Source organism: Anopheles coluzzii, chromosome 2 (assembly GCF_943734685.1).
Source record: "Anopheles coluzzii chromosome 2, AcolN3, whole genome shotgun sequence".
In the NCBI taxonomy this organism is placed as follows: domain Eukaryota; kingdom Metazoa; phylum Arthropoda; class Insecta; order Diptera; family Culicidae; genus Anopheles; species Anopheles coluzzii.
This window is the reverse complement of record NC_064670.1, coordinates 87,986,637-88,010,257: the sequence shown is the minus strand read 5'-3', so window position 1 is coordinate 88,010,257 and position 23,621 is coordinate 87,986,637. Positions and strand designations below refer to the sequence as shown.

The window sequence follows — 23,621 nt, the reverse complement described above, 5'->3', positions numbered from 1 at the left end:
AGTGAAGTTTTTTGTTGCTCACATTTCAAAATTTAAGAACTGTAAAATTTGGTATTTTTACATAAAATTATAAGTCACTTCTTTAATGTTTTAAAAGCCACTACTGATATCGCTTTAATCAACGCCAACTGAGCACAACCCAATCAAGGACATTCAACCTATTACCGAGAGCTGTCACCGTTTGAAGTGTCACATTTTGGGACACAGTTTTAACCGTTTGCCACCGTCGGTCACCGCTCACCCAGTTACGGACGGAGGATGGCCACTGCATTGCTAATTTGAGTGCATTAGTATGGCGCCCGGAGTGGCAAAAGTGCGCAACGGTGGTGTGTCAACTTCGTGCCCGATGCATACATGGGCAAACTTTCCCAAACTCACCTCCGGCCCCATGCAACAGCCCCTTGCATTTGCCACCCCACCAGGCGCACTCACACACACACACTCACGCAGAGACATTTCGGGATTGCTTTTGAATTTGCGAGCAGTTCTCTATGGACGTGCAATGCATTTGGTTGCGCTTTTCGGTGAGTTGGTCACGGTTAAAATAGCATTTTGAAATTATGATATACAACCGTTGGAGCTCAAGCGGGAGGGGTGGAAGATCGTGAAAAGGAGCCGTGTAAGTTTTGTGCTACCCTGGCATAGTAAATGAGCGAAGCTCGAAGAGAAACGAAAAGGGAAACTCACCTTTACCGTGGCTCATCTTACCATATCGATCTCTGGTGGATTGTGTATGCGCGTGAGAGTGCTAGCCGGTGACCGAGTAGTGGTGTGGAATGTTTTTGAAGAAGACGGTGTTTTATGCAAAAACATTTCGTGATTGAATGTTAAAGTTTGGCGAACGATGACAGGCCCTGTAAAAGATGAATGAAAAGTTCCCCCGAAGGCGGGTTGGAAGGAGCCAAGATGTCGCCCATATCGGTCGGATTGGGTTGTATAATCTAGCGTCGTATGCGGTCGGCTGGCAAGGGAGAAGGGACAAGCAATGCAATGATAAATATTATCGAACGGTTAAGGATGAGATCACGAATCTTCTTCAGCTCAAATGCATGAGTGTTTGTGTGCGTGTGTGTGTGTCTCACGCTCCTCCAAGTATCAATTGTCGATATATTGTTATTTTCATTAGCAACTTTCACCACCGCTGCACGGTGGCTTACATTGATGGACGATTATTCATGACAAGTGGCTTATTGGTTGTCCCAATTGACACGTATTCAAAAGCATAAAGCACATGGAATGTAGGAGACAAAAAATAACATTAAAAAACCCCTACTCCAACAACGTATTACTCTAGGTGGGAAAATGTGGCCATTGAACAGTTTTGAAATGAGTTTTAATTAGCAGCGATTTTATTGGGATATAATTTGTGGCCTACCAGGCTCTCCGTTTCCCTCTTTCATAAATAATAAAAAGTTGCCACTTTGGTCGAGCTGTAAAATTTGTCACACATTCAACTGTAATCGGATTGTAAAATACATCTGTAGAGCAGCCGTCCCCGGCCCAGGCCAGGGAATGGGAACAGTCATTAACTAAATGATTCATATCACCTCTTTGCTGAATATTCTGAGCAGAGAGGAGGACAAACGGGGTGGTGGAGAAGAAATGGGTTAATTAAGTCGTAAATGGGGCAAACATTGTTTAGGCAGCGGGAGCCAATTTTAATAGCCGCAATCAGAGCAGTAAAACAATTTTCTGATTTTTTAAATTTACGACACGGTACGCTTTTGCTTTCATAGGAGTGAGATTGTACTGTAACTATTAAATGCCTTTTTAGTGAATTATGTAAAACTTTCGTAACAATTGTATGCACTTTTCCAACACAGAATTCATGTCGCACTGTTTTATGATGTTTTTGCAAAAATGATACCGTTTTGACATAAAATTGACAACAATTTTCTTTACGACTCATTGCTAGGGAACACAAAGGCTGCGTTAGCTTAACGTTAGCGCTGTTAAGTAAGCAATGATGATGTCTTTTTTGACCGCAACCATTTTTATTTTCCACCAGCACAATAAAAAGAAAATATACTATGATAGTGCAAATCCACCCCATCCACACCCGGTCTTATGTTTAATGCAATAAGGAGCGTTTTCTTTATTGTCGCTCGCTACGCTTTTATGCGCGTTGCATCTGTCGTGGGTGTGTGCATTTATTGCACCGAGGGGGGGAGTGGTAAGTGTTTGAACCGAGTCTGTCTGAGTCTTGTACCGCCAAAGAATTAAGATTTTATAGCACGCCTGGGAAGCATAATTATGCGCAGCGTCTTTGCGGTGCCAATCGCGTACTACGTACCACGCGCCTAGCTGGCAGTGCGATCACTTAGCCCTTAGCTCCGCACTTATTGCTTAGCTCCTCGCACAACAACTATAATTTCACACACCAACCGAAAATCAACCGCCGGTAATCGTTTATTTTAACTTCTTCCCAGCTATGACCGAACAAGCGCAAACTTTCGTCTCCTTTTGTGTTGCAGGCGAAAATACAACCGGCTTGGTTGGCAAAGAGGGGTGGTGCGTTTGTTTAGCTCCCCCTTGCCCCACCCCGAAATGCTCCCGCTGTGTGTCACTTGCGCGTTTATTTACGTTTTCGATTGAGCGTTCGTTTTTTTCTTTCTTCTGGTTGCTTTGTTGTATCCTATAGTACACATTTCCTCCACTCCACTCCAGGGAACTTTAACCATAAAATCCGAAAAGTGGAAAGGTGGCAAAAACATCGTGTCGTTCGTTTGATGTGTTCCTCTGCCAGTAGGGGTAGGGATTTTTTAATAATGGACCGAAAACCCACCGCGACACGACATACAATCACTATGTTGCGCACCGTCCGGGACTTCCTCCGTGTGTCTCTGAAGCCTCTGCGTCCACTATTCAATCAACCTGCCAGTTCAACCTGCGGTTGTGCCTCGCGCCGAATGACTATTAGCCAATCAGGTGACAGTGAAAACTTTTTGGGCTGTGTTTTGGGGGGATTCTCTTGCATAATGTTTTTTTTCATTGTTTTTTTTTGTCTCTCTTTCATTTTTCTATGTTGCTTTCCAATCGCCTTCTCCTTCAGTCCCGCTCGCTGGCAGGCCCTTCGCGAAATGGGCTTGTTGGTGGTCGATGGCTTCGAACAACGACATACTTATGGCTTTTAAAGCTTCTCTCCTCTCCTTCTTTCTCTCTATTTCTCTCTGTCTTTCTCTCGCATTCTCTAGCTTTTCCAATTGCCTATTCTGTTTCAGTGTGCAGGGTGGCAAGCAATTTGGTTTCTGCCCAATTTTCACCTTTTGCGTATGGCGGTGGGATGGATTGAATAAAAAATTATACAATCGCACGCTGCCAAGAATGTGAAGCATTGATGATGGCAGGAGGGTTCGGAAATCGGTGGCCTAGACGGCTGGCTAGACAACAGCACGGCACGCTGCAAATAGCGTTGCGGAATCGGGGCTTGATGTTGCGTGTCGCAAAAGGAAGCATTTCGTTCGCTGTCCAATTCCAGATCGAATTGATTTGATTCAATTAAGCGCGAGACACGCGGGTTTGGGGTTTTCCTTTCCCTTTTCGATTGCAGCCTCTGCCCCTTGGTGTCCGGTTTCCGTTGTGCGGTTTCATACCATGCACGCGGTTTTGATTTGCTGCTCAGTTTCAATCAATGATTAAGATTTTGATCAGCTAGATGATAGAGAGACGAAACGTTATTTTTGCATCGGCAGGATGATGTTTTAGGAAATGGAGAAAAAAAACGTGTATTATCTAATTTAATTCAATTTTTCGTCGGAATTATTTGTTTCTTCTCTTCCAACTTTCTAAACAACAGAATTTTCCTTTGTTGAATTGAGTTTTTGTCGTTGTTTTTTTTTAATAATTGTGAAGCTTTACTTAACTGGTTGTTGTAAACAAATTATTTTCACATTCCTCTTTGATTTCTTATAGTATTAGATAGGAATAAGATTAGATCGATAGATTCATAGGCAGTTAGATTATCGAGTTTTAAGCGTATGAAAATGAGATAGAGAGGAAAAGGTGCATTCAAAAGACAACGTTTTTGTAGCACTTCAATAAAACAGAAAGTTAAATACATTAAAATTACATTGTTTCAAATTATCCGTTGAATAAATAATTATTATTTGATTGAATATGATTTTGCACTAAAAATAATTAAATCTTTTATCTTTCTAAGGTTGTGTATGAAATATATCTCTTTTAACTATACAATGGCTGGTATTATTGAATCCGTTCGTAGCGGCGGCGTACGTTCCGACACTCATTTTCCTAACGTACTAGATCGTTGCTACAGCTATTCATCGCGGCGTTGTAGGACCGGGCGCAAGAAATGTGTTGCCATTCCTAGATTTCATGTGAGCGCCGTACGACACCGCTACGAACGGATTCAATAATACCAGCCAATACAAAACAATTAACAATTTGAACACTCGATCTAGCATGTATTTAGTAGAAATAATTTAAATTTTTTGTAAACAAATTTCAACTGATCATAAAGTCAAGATAATTAAAAAATAGGTTACAATCAAGGGAAGGTAAAAAAGGACAGTAGAATCCAAAATCTGGTTTATAAATATTATTCTTCATAATGATCTCATCATCGCCAACTGTTCTGCTTTGTCCACGTTCTCGACTCCTCGCTGTTCTTGCTATTCATGTTAAATGGCTTTAGTTTGTTTTGTTGACAGCTCCCATTGACACTCGCCAATCCGTCCTTGGGCTGTATATTATTTGTAGAGAAAATATTTCCTCCCGATGTGTGAGGGTGTGTGTGTGCTGGAATTTGCACGAATAGAATAAACATACAATTCGCATCAATAGAAAGTATCAACACGCGGCCACAATTTATGCAAACGTTTCTTTGATGCGCTTTAACCATAACAGTCCACCGCATCGCTACATAAACCAAAGCCACACATGCTCCACTAATCCTTATCCGCTCAACGTACATCCACTACCACCGGCGGAGATTCTATGTGGCATGTGGATGAAAAAGCAAAAACATAAAAAATGATAATAATAATAATAATAATGCCTCGTCGTCTGCTTGCTTTCAAATCAGCTGCAAAATATTGACACGAAACTGCCATTAATAATGTGTTACTTTACTTTGCCATTCGATGATGGTAACGCTCCCAGTGTTTGCATTCGTCCCGCTTGCTTGCGTTCGTTTGTTGTTCCGGTCTCGGTGCATGCGGTGCGAAGTTTAATCGAAATTGAAAGTACAGCCTACTACATCGTTCTGTGTTGCCTATCACTTCCTCTGACCTCAATCCAGTCGGAACACCCTTCGCTCGCCCAAACGTAGCCACGTACCGGTTCGTGCGGGACGAGGGAAAATGAAATTTATCACACATTTTTCCGATTGCAAATTTTTGTTGTTGCTACCTCTTGCGTCTGGAGTTGCTCTTTTTTCCCTGTTCCACTTCTTTCGCGTATTGCTTTGCACGAACGTGCGCTTATGGTGTGAATTATATGCTGCCACTGGTTTCCAAGTCTTTTTTTTTTTGCAAATGTCTGCACCCCACACACTCACACTCCCACGATGAGAGCGCTAGGGTAGCAACCAGCTCCTGGCCAAACTGTTGCATTTACCGGCTTATGCTAAATATTCGTTTCGGTGTAAGTGGCACACAGTGGAGGCGTGATGACGAGAATCATGAAGGCTGGGAAAGTCGACGGATATCGAGCGTCGGGAAAAATGTTGATCTGGTTCCGACCGGGAGTCAACCTGTGAAAATGGACGGAAATTGCGAAGCAGAGGAAGCCTATGGGGCGAAGAAGAATGGATGTCGAACCTGCCAAATGTGTGTTTGAGTGAGTGGTGATCGTGTTTTTTTGGGTTTTCTTTTTTCTCGGTATGGTACTTTCGATGATTTATAGAGCAAAGTGATGTAAGCTCGTAAATTACTGAAGAGCAAATACTGCACGATGATATAGTCATTATTTTGGAGTGAAATTTTGAAAGCATAGCTGCAGTTATTATTGATTATGGTTATGGTTTAAGGACCAGGTTTCTATTTTCAATACTATGATCATTTTTAATATCATGTTAACTATGAAAAGGTTCTTTAAAAACCAAATAAACTGAATATGTTTTATAACACACTGGTTTTAGAAGCAATAGACTCTGGTAAAACTGTTAATGAAAGCTGTAATTAAACAGCAGTTCATAGTTGCACCACTATCTAAACTGTATCTCATTCTGATAATACATCTTAATGAGCTTCCCACCGTGCGCTACATTTGTGCGTTACTTTTCGACACTAATTGGGGGAACCGGGCGTGTGTTTTACATTTCCGCTAGAGAATTAAAATGAAACGATTTTTTAAAAGAATCGACAAACATACTCACATAAAGCTAATCTTTGCGATTGTACCATGTTCTTGTTACGCAAGGTTGTTACTTATAATGAGCAGCGGAGTGTTACTATCGACCTAGTAGAATCTTAATCGCACTTAAAAGTGCTGCTGGACAGCAGATATAACGTTATATTTTTGGAGTTTTGGAGAGGGGTGGAACATTCCCCAACGTGGAAGCCTTTCACGCGGAAGAAAGTCTGAAGGTTGTGGAAGCGAAAGGTACAGGAAGTGGAACAGGTATAGGTAATTGGAAAATATGCACCATGACACACCCAGAAATAGTTAAGAAGGCGTCCGATTAAGCAACCGCATCCGATCCGGCCAGCAAATCAGCGTGGTGTGTCTAATTACGGCCTTCTACCTTCCACGCTGCGATCAAGGTGCTATTGTTGAGGGCGTGGAGAGGACGCGTGAAGCATGAGAAATAGCTAAAATAATGCTATAAAGTTGCATTACGCACAGAGAAGATGACGCAGAGTGGGTAGACTTTATGTGGAGCTGGCAAGATCATAAGACGCCGGCTCGTTACGATGCTCGTGCGTGGGGTTTGTGCGTGCCAGCTTGGTTGCTCGTGTGTTTTTTTTTTCGCCCTCTCTCTTAACATCAATTTGTTAGTGGGAGCTCTTAGTGCTCTTGGTGGCCTGTTTTTAGTTTGCTTTGACCTTGAAATTTCTCGCGCAAATCAAGCGTGTCTCACGGCTAAACAACAATGACTCTAGAAGCTTAACCCTTGAAGTGAGGTAGGTTTTTTATAAATTGAAAAGGAAATTTCGACACAGATGGTTATTTGTAGAAGATACATACTTTTAAACGATACTTCTTTAACTCTTTAAAAAAATATGTCAAAAATGTTTGATGACTGATCATTAATTTTAGAAGCGTTGTTGTTTCACTGAATGGTTAACATGACCATTTGTCTGGCGGGAATGTTTTCCATTTTCGTGACACCATTGCAATGCGGCACCCAACGGCGTTAATTCGCTTCATCGTGTGTTGCCCTATTGAGCCCTTTACCAGACCCAATTAGTTTCTTGGAAAGTAATTGTTGGCAAATGTAATTTAAAAACTTAATAATTTAATTGTGAAAAAACGATTTACAGCACTGAGGAAAACATCTATCACATTTTTGTCATTTTATTGTTGTGTCATTGAAGGTCACTGATATCAATCATCAGGTTGTATCTATTAAACATTAAATTCCATTTTGCTGTTATACGTTTCCGCTTAACGGTGTCAGGGTTGATGAAAAAAAAAAAACACAGACAAAGCACGCAGTTCCCATCATAATTGTGTATCAAATCCGAACTTCCTGTCGCTTTGTGTTCCGTAAAATGCGACACGGTCAAGTTCACTGCCTTGTCACCGTGTTAGAAAGAAGCCACCGTGTTAGAAGGAAGTGCGAACAAGATTGAATGCAACGCGCTTCACCCTCTAAACGCCAGTACCGGATCTCTGCTGGTGGCAGATGAGTGCGATTGTGCGTGTGTGTGTGTGTTAGGGCAAAAGTGTGATTTTAGGCTAACACTTGGACTTCAGCGTCAGCCATCAGCCGGGCGCCTGTGGAGGTGATATCCAATTTTCCACCTGAGCGTTCACCATTTCCAGCGCTTTGATGCTGCAGAAGGGCTCACGCGTGGGGTTTGGGGCGGTTGGTCGTGTCTGCATAAATTGTGAATAATCTATCTTTTCATCTGCCTGGCCGCGAGCGGGTAGATGGGTTAAAGGCGTATGAACAGACTAGCACGGTGCTGGGTGACGCTCGCGGCCTAGTCGAGTTGTTGGAAAAGCATTGTTGTTGAAGGGAGAAAAATTCTTCTTTTTACGTTGGTTGTGAGTGTTTATGATAATGCGTTTTAAACACGGGAATTTAGGTATCTAGAATATTGTTTGAAATATTTTTCAGAATATTGTTAGTAAGAATGAATGCAAGAAGAGCCCTTCATAAGAATAGAAAAGTTAATAAAGCGAAGCATAATTTAAAGTCATTCTAAATCCTATAGGAATCAATCGGAATAACCTCTCCTAATTTTTTGAGTTAAACCACTTCTAGTTGATTCTTATCCTTGAAAATGCTCTGTTTTTTATGTTTGAATCCTTTCATAATCTTTTTTCAATTTTGCAGTTCAACGCATTGGTTGTTTTTGTGAAATTTAAAATTTATTTTCGTTCGATCTGCATGTTTCTGTTTGGTAGACCTTTTTAAATGTAATAATATTATTTGTTACTTCTTGATCTGTTTCTTAGCTTGTGTGTTTTTTTTTGCTTATTTACGGAATTTATTATGAATTATTTATTACAATTAATACTGCTAAAGTTCCCTTCGAAACTGTTCGTCCTCTTTGCATCTGTACGTACCGAGATATGCAGGAAGAACAAGCATTCTAACACTGCTTTTGCATCATCATTCATCATTCAGCGGGCGGGTGGTTTTTAGGTGGTACGATCAGCCATTGAAACCCGTTGTGGTGGACTCGATACTAAAGTGCTTGCAAACATGGCCACCGTGACTAACAGTTGTATCATCGTCGACACAAGCTTCTGCCAAAAGCCTCCACCTCTCCTCCCCTCCTCCTCTTTTCCCAGTAGAACTGACGCTCCCGAATTCCTGTGCTCCACTTAATGTGCCGAAGATTACGCGCTTGGTGTACCGGGGCCAGTGCGCAAACAATAAACAGTCAGCCAAATTGAAATTTACACTCGAAATTGCTTTTCCCGGTCTGCACGCAAGGTATGCTCGCCCGCTTCTGTCGCCGCTTCGGAAGGAAGCTGATCGAGCGAAAGTTGGTCGTGCTGGGAATGATTTGCCGAAAATTTCGTACGACAGCTAAAACTCCTCGAGCGAACGCTTCAAGCGGTGGTGGTTTCAATAGGTAGTCCTGAAGTGTTGGAGCATCGCACAAATCGGTTTTGCTGCTGGGGGAGAGATGGAAGATGGAAAGCTTTTAAAAGCTCATTTCATGATAGCTCAACCCTTTTTTCAGTTAAATATGTCCCAAAGTGTGTGTGTGCGTACGGGGATAGCGTAAAAGTGAGCTAGATGAGCTGTTCCGTCGTGCAGAGTTATCTCACAGGCAAAGTTACTGTTCCGGTGTCACGAGTGTGCGTGAAGGTTTTGGTTTTGGGGATGGTACGGTACGGCTTGGTGAACTATTTTCGCTAACCAATCATTTCAACTCCACTCAAGAAGCCCTTCGGTAAACTTCAAATCCACTTGCATGGCGGTGGGAACAGGAGAGATCGCGAACGGAATGGGAGGTGATTTGATGATGGATGTGCTTTACTTTGCGCCTTTGCGCAACATTACGCCCGATTGTAGCGCCCCTGCTGTCTCATGAACGTCATTAAAATTTAAATACCCTCGAGCCGAGTTTTCGAGTTCTTTCGGTATGGCTTCCAGGTCATATGTGGAATTATCTTCCTTTACATTTCGAATCGAAGTATCAAGATATTGCAGTAAATTTTGTTTGAAGTTTCCATTGGTTTTTTTTAATACCTTATATAAAAGCTTTTCATATGCGAGATTCAAATTCAAATAAAAAAAAGGTTAACACGTACTGTAATACACCAACTGAATGTTTTACTCATTAATAAATTCCTCTTATTCAAGTTGTTACAAAAATAGTAAAAGAAAACCAAGAAACTGTTGCATTAATTGTACACTCTACTGTGTGGTACTGTACCTAGTTGTATAGAAATAGCACAGGAACTAAAATAATGAATCCAAGCCTCTTCAAATATCGGATATCGTGTGGAAGCGCCCAAACCTTCGCTTCACCAAAATACGACGCCCTTGTCACGCCCGCGTCTCATCCTGCGGTGCTTTACGGAAAGAGAAAAGGGTTCCAGCCGGCAGCAGCTGTAGCTGTAGCATCTACCACAACTGACTCGACTGTTTGCGGATGGGAAAGCTGAGATCAACTCCAAGGGAAAAGGGGAGCATGAGGAAAAAGCGAACCAGCAATTCATGCTTGCCACGCTGCAGAGTGCACTTAGGAGACGAAATATAGTCATTAACTTCTAAACATAGCGGCCGCCCGGGCTCGTCACACGGGCGTACCTGTGGCAACCGACGTCATCTGATTGCGGTACTGTTTGCCAGCGCCGGTGCGCGAGTGAAAATTTGCATTTTATCAAACAGACCAGAGTGTGCAGGTCGGAATGGCCGGGAGACATAATCTGCAGCACCCGTTGGCTCGCCACGGCACGAGATGCTACTATTTGCTGAGGAGGGCAATAAAAATAATTCACTCCCGGCCACTTCGGTGTTTCTTTCTGGATGCTTTCGCTGTTGTTTTTTTTCGGTGAGTTTATGTGGTTTTGGCCGTACGATTGCTTAATTTCTTCGTTTGACCTCACTTCGTGGACGGGAGCGTGAACCGAAATGAGATACGTTAGCAGGCAATGGCTGTGGCGTTGGGCTTTGTATTGAATCACGTTCACGTAAAAAAACCATACAACAAAGTGCTGCGACGCGAAGGATAAAGGCAGAAAGCCCTAACGATGGACGCCCTCCGGGTGAAATGACACTTTCCTATGGCACTCGAGGAACTTAAGGCCCGACGGCTTCAACGGCTCCAGCTCGAGGCCTATCTTGTGCGACAAGTACCCACTCGAAGTTGCACCAAGCCGTCGCTGGCTACTGCGCGCTCCATTCATCTTGATTCGTTGTTGCGAGCCGGCACAAGCAAATCAAAGCATCCAAAAATCTCTTCCCATTCGAGTCAGGCCGGCAGTTGGATGTGGCTTCGAATGAAGCAGCATAAGAAGATGAGTGGATGTGTATCCCTGGAAAGCACTGATCATACTGGCCAGAGGTCACTGCTTGCGAGCAGGCGAAGAAACGGTGATGGAAATGATAGAAGATGAACTTGGGTCGCGATTTATTACGAATAAATCCATGGTCGGAGGTGCACGGGAACCGGGGCCGCCTCGAATGGGAACCTTGGAACATTGATGCCACTGGTGCCGAGGTACGCTCGGCGACGTCTGTGCGGCGCATTAGCGTGGGAAATCGTGCTCATTAATTGTGGACACTTGTGGCGTGAGTGAAGTGCGCTTTTTTTGCTGAGAGATGAATGGTGTGCTGTAAAATGGTGCTGCTCAAGAGGCCGACAAACCGACAACCGGGTGGAGGGAGTTTGAAGTTTCGCGGCTCTTACATCACACGCTAGCCGTTTTCTCAGGCCGGGCGCTCGAACGTATCGGGCATCCTTACCATAGCAGGAGCATATCATATTCCTCCAGCGGGTGGGCATGATTTTGGAACCGAAGTTCGGTCATTGGGGAAATATGAGCCTAAGATTCGTCAAGCGTTCGGGCCTTTGGGCGCAGACCATTGAAGCGTGGCAGTAGATTAATTGTTGCATCGCGACAGCCTACGACGACGCGGCACGGTCCAGTTGGTGGTGCTTTACCTAATTGCTGGATTGTTGGGACAATAAATTTGAGTACTGGTGTTTGTTTTTGGAGAACGCTGAACGTTTGGTTTTGGAACGAGATTTTAGCTTCATCTTGTTGCTGTAGGTTGGGAGCTTGTCGCTGTTGCTGGTGAATCATTGTAGACAATCAAGTGCTGCTCTTGTCTGGAAGAGATTTGAGCAGTGCTTCAGATATCGGGATGATTATTTCAATTGCTTTAAGCTTAGCAGATGTAATTTAATACCGTCTTTGTTTCAATTTAGGCTTTTAATGTACTCTATCCGGAGAATTTGCTTTATGAAATGTGTATAAGTTGTTATGTTTTTCGTATCTCTTCAGAAATACTCGTTTTTATTATGACAATTTGTGATAATTGCGTTATGACCGAATTTAAATGACTCATGAATTGTTTCCAAGTTCTTCTCATTTGTTTTGTTCATCGAAATTGTTTTCAATCCAATAATTCATCACAATGGCGAAGAAACTTTGACTACAAAAGGTTTTTAAATGGAATGAAAGTGGAATGTTAACAAACTTCGAACGACTTTAAAAGTTAAAGGCGGAATCTTGTACGTAGAAAGTATCTATGTATTTTTTTAAAATCTCTTATAATAAGTTTATCTGCGGTTACATTGACGCCTCGTTTATTCTAGAACAAATTAATTTTCAGGCACCTAGTAACGGTATCTAAGGCAACGTCCCTTATTTAGTACTGATTTTAGGTCTACGGTATTTGGTTCTAATGTTCGACTTTTGAGAATGATTAACTCGTATAGCTCTGTTAACAGCATTGTCGATCCTAGCGTAAGCGTAAATGTACTAAAACAAACTTTGCAAAGCCTTTACTGACGAATGAAATTCTTATTATCTCTATCCATTTATTTTTGTAGTCAGCTTTTATTTATTTGCTCATGAGTTCAGTGTTTATATTAGTTAGGAATCTAGTATTAAGTTATGGAGGCCAGCATGGCTAGATAACTTTGTTAAATAAAGAAATTAAGAAATAAAGAAATAATACGCCATTTATTGAGCATTAATTTATGATCTTGCATCCGTGTTAGAATAAAAAGGAAATTTTAATCTATCCATTATTGATTGTTATAAATAATGAAAAATAATGTTTACCTCCCGTATGCATCATTAGTTTCAATTGCAATCTTATTTGAAGCTAATATTGATTGATACAGCAATTCGCACATCATTACGACCGGCTATCCAATTATCCAAGAATTTACTATACTGTGACCTAATTGTGGTTGAAAAACAGGGCTTACCAAGCAGCAAAAACATAGAACCGTCATCCTTCATTTAGCAAAAACCGCAAATACTCACATACGTACGTACATACAGCCAATCTTTCCAGCAGTGCAGGCATGCAAACGCACTAATACGGGCGGCCATAGCTGCATGGTGCCCCTTATCTGAACCGTTTTGCATACCACAGCGTGGTGAAATAAAAAAAATCCCCCGTCGATCATGTGTCGCGGCAAAAACGACCATTGCGATGTGTTAATGCCGCAGGTATTACTAGCGACCTTTTGCTTGCTCCGGCAAACTCGGCTGAACATTCCACCACCATCGCCGACCTGCTAGGGCGGTTAGTCTCACGAAACCAAGTGTCGAGCGCAAACTGTTCCAAACTGACCACCGTTTGACATCGTGGGCGGGTGGTTGCATTTTTTTGTCCTCCTGCATGTGTGTGTGAATTAGCGGTTGGCTTTAGTTTCTGTCCGAATGATTTTGCGTTCACGTGCGTCAAGGCAAGCACAACGCCGAGTCAAAAGTCAAAAATCGTTGACCGTGAAAAGCAGTGACACGCGAACAGAAAATAATTCTAACTTTCCTGGTACCGGGTTCCGGCGAGATATTGCGAAAGCTGGCCCCAGTCGCGTAGCTCGCCATCCATTCAACCAGCCCGAGCACACGAGCATTGGGAGGAGAGAAAAATATTTACAAAAAAATCAACAAAACATTCCAACCAGATGTTCACGTTCGGCGAAGCAGGGCACAATCTTGGCACAGAAAATTCTCACGCTGATCACGAAGTCGACGCAAACGACACATTGTCCTAAAAGGGAGCGAAAAAAAAATCATTTTGGCGGTCAGATTGTACCAACGGTTGCGGTTCACATGTGCGGTTCCGATTTGTACACGGCTTCGGTCGCAAACGATAGAGTGACATGCGTACGGAGATCACTGACCAATGAAGCGAGAGCTAGTTTGTTTGTCGGTGCAATAATGTTTCATTTGGATGCACTATCATACGCACACACTTTGTGGTGCCGCTTTGTTGCAGAATTGTTCTTCTTTCCGATGAATGGTTTACAGATAAAACCCGTTGTGATGATAGGCGATGAGTCATGGATGATTATTGTCCGGTGCTGGAGCATACGTAAACGGGTAAAACCCAAAGAAAATGATTCAGACCCTGACTGATGGTAACCATCAGTACCTCTTGGGGAAAATACGTTCCGGCCTTTTGATGGGTCGGGCGCATGCTAGCACAGGAAACCACACCGATCAGTATGTGGGAAGATCAGTCTTCACTGAATAGGCAGTGTCTGGAAACCAATCTCACAATTTACACTAGAAGTTCCACAAAAGTAGCGATTATTGAACTCCATTAGCAAATGGAGGAAGTTTGTGAGCAAGAATCAGTTCCTGTGCTAAAAGTTTATCTCTAATTTAAGGATGTTTGATATTTGGTTTAACGTATTTTGTTTTTGTTTTTTTTTGCAGGTAATACATAGACGATACTCGTGATCATTGTTAAATTTCTAATCAAATCGTGAGTAAGACTGAACTTGAAAATGGAAAATTAGTCTAGATATCTTTCCTGACAAAATTGTGTAAAAGTATTTTTTTCAATAACAGCAGTAGCTGGAAAATATAAAGCAATGCGGAAAACTTTTTTAAACATATATACAATCGAAGTAGGAACTATCTTTAAAAAGTGCAAAAATCTGTTAGAAAGTTTAAAGGTACACTATTTTTTAACAAAAAAGTAAGCTTCTTAGAGCAAAAGGTACCAAACTTTCTTAAAAAAAAAGAGAGATGACATTAAAAATCAATTTTTAGTAATTTTAGGTATTAAATTCAAAGATTAAAAATATATTTCAACTGTTTGATTTTATTACGCAAAAGGATATATTTATTTAAAAAATCCCAGCGTAATGTGTAAACACTAACACTAACTAAATACTATTTGTATAATAGGACCAATATATTAAACAAAACTATAATAAAAATATTAGGTATACATTTTAACTCATTGCTAAACATCGTCTCAGCTAGTACACAAAGTCTTTGACATCATACATTGTCTCAACCTTCTTTTTGAGCCAATAGCATTAATGCTTCGTTCAACGAAAGCACAATTGCACGAGCAGCAAGATTGCAACAACCACTGTCTCTTAATTGCGAGCAACAGGGACTGTATTCGCAAATCATCGCTCAAGGCAGTACGAAACGCTCCATCGTGGTGCCCGCAGCAAGTTCAACGTATTGTGGCCGCCTGCGAAGGTCAGGGTTGTTCGTACACAACGTTCGATTTTCAGCCCCAGCATCGACGATAGAAAAAGGATTTAGTTCAACACTAGACCCTTCATCGTTTGGCACGTTTCGACGCCTGTGGCTGGCAGTGGTGGCGAATGAAGATGCAAAGTTGGTCTCTTTGGAGCTGTGCAGTGCTCGAGAAAAATGCCTGAGCTATTCTACTGCCCCGGTCACTAACCCGGTGAAGTAACACTCGAAACTTTCCTGGCGGTGGTAAACCACCTACTGTCGCAAAGTGTTGTACCACAATGTTCGCCAGCGTTGTAATTTGGGGCACGCAGATGAAGTGCGGGACGAAGAGGGTTGTGCAACCGAGCTAGACCATCGGCTAACTGAAATACTAGCCAAAGACCCACCGTGTCGTGAATAAGTGGCGGTGGATGATAATCAGAAAATCGTGGAGCGTTCATACACATTATAACAAAAAAAACTCACAAAATGAATGATATTGTCCTAGCATTGTAACGAGTAAGACGAGCTTTCTTCACACCCACCGACCAACCGCGGAAGCCAGCAGTTAGTACGAGTAATGTGCTGTTAAATTTCGTTTTATGCTAGATTAATTGCATTAATAATGAAAATGTTCATCAATCATTCACGGCTTAACAGTCCGGGGCGATGGTTTTCCGTTATTATATCAGGCCTACGTTGTGTGCATTTTTTTTTCGCGTCTCCTACCCCCAGATGCTTTGTTTCTGAGCCTCGGGATGATGGTGATGATGCTGATGCTGATGATGGGATTGTGGTAAACTTCAACCGTGTCACTTTCCGCTGCGAACTCAATGCGGTGGATGCTGTGTGGGTGTTGCTTCCTGCACGGCGGGACACACATGGGTAGCATATTTCGTCCAGGGGGCATGCTCCGGTGAGCTGATCGCCGGCACGCTGGTGTTCACGGTGCTTCATTACGATAAATGGTTTTTAACGACGGTGAGAATGTGCGAAAATCGATAAAGTGCACCGACGGCGATTGTACCGCAGATTGAATTTTAAACAGTACGACGGCTAGTGTACAGCGTTCTCGGAAACTCTCAAACAGCACGGATCGTGTGAAGATGAGGTGATGGAATAATTTGTTGTGTGGGTAATTATTGTAAGTGTGTGCTAGAATTCAATATTTTTAATGAAAAAGTTCATTATGTTTCGATATTTTCATGGCACTTTGTTTCAGAAATATATCAATACAGCATAATTGTTTATGCACATGAAATATTGTAATGCTTTGAATATATTGCAATCTCATTTGAAATGTTCCCAAAATTCCCTTGAAACTCTTCAAATTCTAATGTAATAAGATAGAAGAATTTTTAATTCTTTAAGTATTAAAAATATCCATCCACCATTTTTAAAGTAATTTTGGAATTAACATACCGATGTAATTTTTTTCAGTCCAGAATGGTAGAATAAACTGTTTCACACCTTTTAAGCACATTACTTTAATATGTTGATGGTATATTTTTTTAATTATGCTGGAATATTTCTAAAAACAGGTGTGAAATATGAATATCACCATTGCGTAAAAATAGTTTTCTCTTTATTTTTTCCGAGACTTCGTTTAGGTTATGATTCAGTTTCGATTAGTAAACATCAGAAAAGAAGTGTTACTCAAAAATCTACAAAATCGATATCAGTTTTTTCGTTAGACTACCAGTATTGGACTGATCGCAGCATCTGGCGTACGAAAATAAAGATTGATGTTAACTTTTGTATGGAAAAGGTATATTACGACCGTAAGGACGGTTCAAATCTTTTAAACAGAGACTTGAGTCGGCAGAATGCTGAAGAATTCCTCTGAGCCAAAAATCCGAGGAAAGACAAGGATTAAATGACAGATAAGTGTAGATACAATAAAACAAGTGAATTAGGTAACAAAAGCTTATCAAAATCGTGTATTTCCTTGGTTAAATATAGTGGATTATCAAATTCTACAACAAATTAAGACATGTAATTTCATAAATATCGACGTAAACGACTCTTGATGGGGTTTAAAACGTACTAATTTTTAAAAAAATACTTATTCCATCAAGAAAGGCTCAAAAATGTTTTCTTTCTGGGCAAAATTAACCTCAAACATGTGTAGCAACTCCAGTGATACGATAAACGTGAACATCAAGTCAAAAGTTGAGTCATAGCGCTTAGAGTACATTCGTCATTATGCTCGTATTATTTGGGAAGATTTGTCACCTAAAAAAAATTGTTATTGGAGTGGATCTTAATGCATAAAAATTGCATAAAAATTGCATGCAAAATACATGAAATTATCTAGATGAAACAGTATGACTCACAAATCGGCCTAGATAATGTTTATAAGTACAAAAATTCCGTTAATATCATGGATTGTATTACTCAAGGCTGGATTTTTGCCAAACATATTGCAGTCGTCATGTGGTCAGCATGCTGTGAACATTTGGAACAAAGCGAATATCGCTCGCTATAGTTTATATTTTTGCCCGGTGGTTAGCAATTAATTAAAGTTATTTAAAACAATTACATGTATTTTCATTCCAAGAACGAACATTATGTATTTTAAGTATATGTTTGAAATGCTACGATCAAAAATTTATCAAAACTCCAGTTGATGCTATTTTTATTTCGCACCTTTTTTTAGCAATAATCGTAAATAATTGAAAAATGTACCATCAATATATTAAAGTATTGTTAAGCAATACAGCAAATCCGTTCTTCCTGATATGTTTTAAAGTAATGTGCTATTTTAATTTCGCGCAGTTTAGAACCAAATAAGGAGGGATACATTAGTCATATAAAATTCCAAAGAAAAGGAATTTTGTAAAATATGCTTGATTTCCTTAATTTATGATTTCAAAGTTATAGACACAGTCTTGCCTCAACTTTATGAACATATCAAACCACCCATAAACTTGTTACAAAAGATTTGATTTAACGCAGTACCTAACTAGAAAGGAACGGAACAAAAACACACACATACACATTAGAAGTAGAGCACAGCTCAGAACGGTGTAAGGGCACTTGTTGCGGCCGGTTGCTATTAATTTCGCTTTCAGCTTGCAGCCTAATTAGCTCCTCGCATGGTGACCGTTTTAAGCGCAGCACCATGTGTATTGTGCTGTCGCGACACCATGACGACTGCGGCACCGACAGACCGAGGACGGGCGCAGGTCGAGGAAGTGCTGCCGCCGATGCCCGAAGATCGAGGTCGGTGTCCGGTGCCTGGTGCTTGACCGTTGCGGGCAGCGTGTATGCCTTGCCCGAGCCGGTTGAAAGGGAAGGGAGACATCTCGCGAAGGTCTTAGACGCGGGTCTCTCGCACTTTGCAGTTGTCCACCGGCACCGGTTTCAGTCGCTTGCGAGAGCTGTACGAAGCAACAACGGCAGGGCATTCGATTCGATTGTTGCTTGGGACGTTGACGTTGTGCTCTATTCGGTGGTTTGCTTTTACGCGTATCCGTGGTAAGTGGTAGGGCGATACCGAGAACGCTAGACCTTGTGAAGGGTAAAAATGGCAGTGTGACAGTCCGTGATAGTGATCGCTGTAGGAACCGGCCTCGAAGGTTTTGCGGGAAAGGAAGTTCTCGAATGTGCGGGGGTTGTGTCGCTCTCCCTGTCAGTGATGTGATCATTATCACTCGCCTCTGTTGGTGACTAATGATCGAGGGTTCGCTTGAGTGATCTGCGAACGTCAACGTGCCCTGTACTTGGTGACACACGTAAAGGAATCATAAGTGGAACCTGTAAACCACCATAGGCTCAGTTACGTTTGTGTGGGCTGTTGTGATTAAAGCGTGATTTGGAAATGGAGTCGTGTTGCTTGCTTTGTAAATTTTGTGTAGGCAGTTTCGTTACAATGGTTTCCTTAAGATTCTCCAGCTGCAAAGCGCTGATGGTGGCCGTGCTCGAAAAGTGTTTTCGATGAAGGCGTGATAGGGAGTGGTCGTGCCAAGGGGTTGAATCACCCCGTACGTGACGTTGGCGGTTTGGATTCTGCGAAAAGGGTTCTAAATTTGTTGCCCGATCGTATCAATGTACCCGTGGTTTGCTTAGCAAGTATGCGTGCTCAAAAGTGCCGGAGTGTTTGTGTAAAAGCGCGCGCGCTCGTGTGAACATAAAACATTCCAACGCGTGATTCATACATGGAGTGAAAAAAGCAATTTTCCATCGTGCGGAAAACGGAGCTGCTGCGGAGTGTCGATAAAGCCGCGTACTTAAGAATACCGAGCCACTGGTGAAGAGGAATTCCGTTCACTTTCAACTCGCCTGCCGGGGAGTAGGGCAGCCTGACAAAACCAGTAGCATTTCAGCTTAGTTCTTACAGGGCGCGGGACGGTAGGAAGTAGCAAGTGGCTGGAAAGCGAAGATACTTCATAATGAATATTTAAGCTTGCCAATTAATATTCGCATCGGCTACCGCAGCACCGTCGCAGCGAAGCACCCGAATCAATCAGGTCGAGTCGAAGCGTATCGAGCCGCGAAAACAATTTCGGGAAAACAGTAATAATAATCCGTTACGTTTACTGTTCTTTCGTGGCGTTCCACCGCTAGGAGGTGGTTAGCATTCGAACACTCGATAAATCCTTCCGACTGGAGGGGATTTGTTTGAGTTCTCTTGTGCCCTCTCTCTCACCCGAATCGTCCCGGCAGGTGGAGGAGCGTTTGACGGCGAGATGGCACTTGGCCGCACTGCCACTTGTTGTTCAATCGCAATTTGGCAGACGCTGGATGGAGCAGATGGTGGAATGCGCACCACGCATGTAACTGCTACAGTGCGCCAACACCAGCTGAAATGGTTTACCGGTTGTTTTTTTTTACGATTTTTGTTTGATTTGTTTTTCGTTCGATGCGATGAGAGGGTTTTTTCGTTTTGCTTTCGTATCATGCTGAAACAATCGATTGGTGTGCAAATTTGGTGCTTGTGTAATTTTTGCGTTAATTGAGAAAACCGTTTTCACTTTGGAAGAGGCGGCAAACGTAGCTACATAATATTGAAAATAATGATGCAAATTAGTTCATGGCATTGTGCAAAAGCATATATTTGCAGAAGATAATGAATGGGGAACATTTACAAAGAGACGAAGAGAGATGTACTGTTTTTTGCAAATAGCAAAACAATGCTCTAGACAATTGTTGGCATTATTGTTGGTAACATTTTCAACTTAAACCTATTAGAAATATGGAATCCTAAAAACATACATCTACACGGTTAGTGGTTAGTGCTCAACAAAGATTCAATAAGACAAAATCAGTCTAGGAACAGTTATACAGGTCAGCCGGTCTGTAAAACGACAATTGAAAACTAATTGATGCGTATCGGAAAGGTGCACCCATAATGCCAACGCAATGTCACCGGCATAAATCTTTCCCCTCCCCCCTCACGAACGACGCTGACGCTGGCGTAGATGCGTAGCGTAGTGGGCGGTAGTAATGGAATTAATTCCATTTTCAAACCGGAAGTGCACTTCGCTTACGCTCACCATCCGTTCGATGTCCTTCGGTTGCTGAACGGCACCAGCTTACAGCGTGTACTTTGTGTGTCGTGCTGGGAAGATAAGACCGGAAGCAACCCAGCAGTGTTTAATATTTGCTCTGTCCATCAATCATGCCAACAGGTGCGCTGGTGGTGGGAGTGTGACTGTGTTTGGTGTGGTGCATTTTCCACCTACCTTGGCCGTACCTTTACAAAGCTTACGCGTTTGTACACATTTATAATCGAGCGATTGGTGCACGTTTGTCATCGGCACATCATAGCCGGCGCTTTCCTGTTTCTGCTATTTGGGTTCACCTCCCAAACAACAAAAAAAGCACTCGCGATCATCAGGGTACGGTAAATTTGGTGGTAAATTTGGCAAAGAACAAACTAAGCCCCGTTTCGCTAGCGGTAAAACCCGTTTCGATGTATGATTTTGCACTCCCACATGTGTGTGTGTTGCTGCTGTGGGTCCGAACATGGAGGGGGGGGGGGGGGGGGGTAGTAGACGAGCAGAATCACCGAAACATTAACATAACCGTACGCAATGACATAAACATGGTGCGGTTTTCGCTCAGCGGAATGGGGTTACACCCATGGAGAGAGTAAAGACGACTAATACAATGCGATGATAACAAAATGGGAATAAAGAAAGCAACAAAAAAGCGTGCACACACACACATACACACGCGCTCATACCTGCTACTATGCTATGGTTGAAAATACATCCTTCAGGGCCGGTGTACACTAAACTGAACCAACAATCAACGGTTGGCACGTTTGTTTGTTAATTTGTTCAACACCCTCATTAACCTTTTCCAGTGGGCTCGTGGCTACCACCAGCAGATATTTACCTTTGGTGCGAGACGCTGTTTGGCAAGGTGGAAGTAAGGTGGGCGTTTAGGCACACAAGGTAGAGACGGAAACGAATAAGAAAGATAAGGGGTGAGGGAATAGAAGCACCTAAACATAGAACACAGGCTAAGCGTGGCTGTGGAAGAAACTTTCCGGGTGCGTTTTTGTTTTTTTTAAAGGTGTTTCACTGTGCGGTGTGTCATCGAGATAATCGTTTATTTGAGGTATGAACAATTGTCTTATTCTACGCTTCGATGAGTTGGGAAAATAACGTACGAATGTATTGTTTATCAGCCAAATAGGCTGATCATTATGGGTGAAAAACCAAATGGGTACGTTTGTAATGTGTGTGCGTTAGCATGTATATTATTTTGTTTAGTAGTTCAGTGAACAAAATGTGTTATAGCAGCGTACTCCCACATTTTTAGGATCACGTACCACTGGACTTATATATATATATATATATATATATATATATATATATATATATATATATATATATATATATATATATATATATATATATATATATATATATATATATATATATATATATATATATATATATTTATATATATATATATATTTATATATATATATATATATATATATATATATATATATATATATATATATATATATATATATATATATATATATATATATATATATATATATATATATACATATATATATATATATATATATTGTAGACTTAGTTTAAAGCTTTTCGCTTTAAACTTCGCTTTTCGATAAAACTTATTTTAAAATATTTTTCTAGACATGCCTGTTGAAAATTTAATTTAAAATCAATTCTATCTTCTGTCACAAGTGCTGTTTCAAGACCACTGTGCTACAGGAAAGCATTTGAAATTTATCATAATTATTGTTAACGTCAACGATAGTTCAAACATTCTTGGTGGTTTATTGAAATTGCTCATGAATTGCAAATATAGGGATGTTTCACGATATTAGTTAACTTTTACATGTGGAGTTTGACAGTTGGAGGCTGAAATCATGTCTACACTCCGTACAAAACCACACCCAAAACTAGCCTGCGATTTTCATCCTATATTATTTCAGCCTCAAAGCTAGAATTAGATTCGAGCAACACTCTTAAAATCTTTATGCATAAGCAGAAGCGATAAAAATCAACCTTCTAAATACATACACCTTGGGATAAGCCCACCGGTATATTATACTCACTTTGATAGCTGCTCGAAAACTGCTATAGAATGCAAACAGCTGATAGGTTGAAATTTCAACCTACGGTCTTAAAAGGGAAAAGGGCCAATAATACGAAATAATTCTCTTGATACATTCATAAAACACCTTGTAGTTTAAGTGTTAGTCTTGCGAAGGAAACTTAAATAATCATTGGCGAGGGAGAGTAAACAATGAAATCCTTATTTAATATCACATCTGCACACATACGGGTTAAAAGACGTTTGGAAAAAACTCACAAAATCATAAAAGCTTAACACCTTGCTCAGCTGTCTACTGGCCTTGATTTGCTATACACTTGAAATGAATTGAACTACGCTTCAAATTCACTTCAAATCGTATGCCATTGTTCAGTGCTATCGAACACGCTTCAAACCAAACGCTCATTTCGTCGTTTTTGATACGCTTCGGGGTTTTAGTTCCCAAAAAAAAAAAACAAAATGTACTTAGCTTCGGTCAGGTTGTTCCATATTAGAAGGTTTCGTCGCCTTGCGAAGCATTCCAGTGTCATAAATCGTGCACAATACAACTTGTCGCTCAGTTTTTGCTAATGAAACGCCGCAAAGCCATAAAATTCAATCGTGGTGGAATTTTTGTAGCTATGCTTGAGCTCCGGCTACAAATAAGAAACCCCCTTCGGTGACTTGGCGCGATACGAATTTGAAAGGCCAGCAACCATTAAAAACCTCTATCAATGTCGCTGCATCTAAGTCGTGTCGAAAAAAAAAAACAGTCCGTCCATATTTGCACGCGCGACACTGTTATATCCGCGTTCCGGTTTCTT

At 41.4% G+C, this 23,621-nt stretch overlaps 1 protein-coding gene across 4 annotated transcripts in view; it reads left to right on the top strand.

Annotated features, from left to right (window-relative positions):
* Positions 1-23,621, top strand: part of LOC120948641 (putative ferric-chelate reductase 1 homolog) — a 47,608-nt gene that overhangs the window by 16,061 nt on the left and 7,926 nt on the right. Inside the window, exon 1 of one of the 4 annotated variants that reach the window (XM_049605051.1) lies at positions 14,503-14,551. The exons of 2 other annotated variants lie outside the window; for them this stretch is intronic. The gene's annotated coding sequence lies outside the window, so the exon portion shown is untranslated. Of the gene's footprint in view, positions 1-14,502; positions 14,552-18,623; positions 18,748-23,621 lie in introns of those variants that run through there. One more of the 4 variants, XM_040365220.2, reaches the window with a different exon arrangement.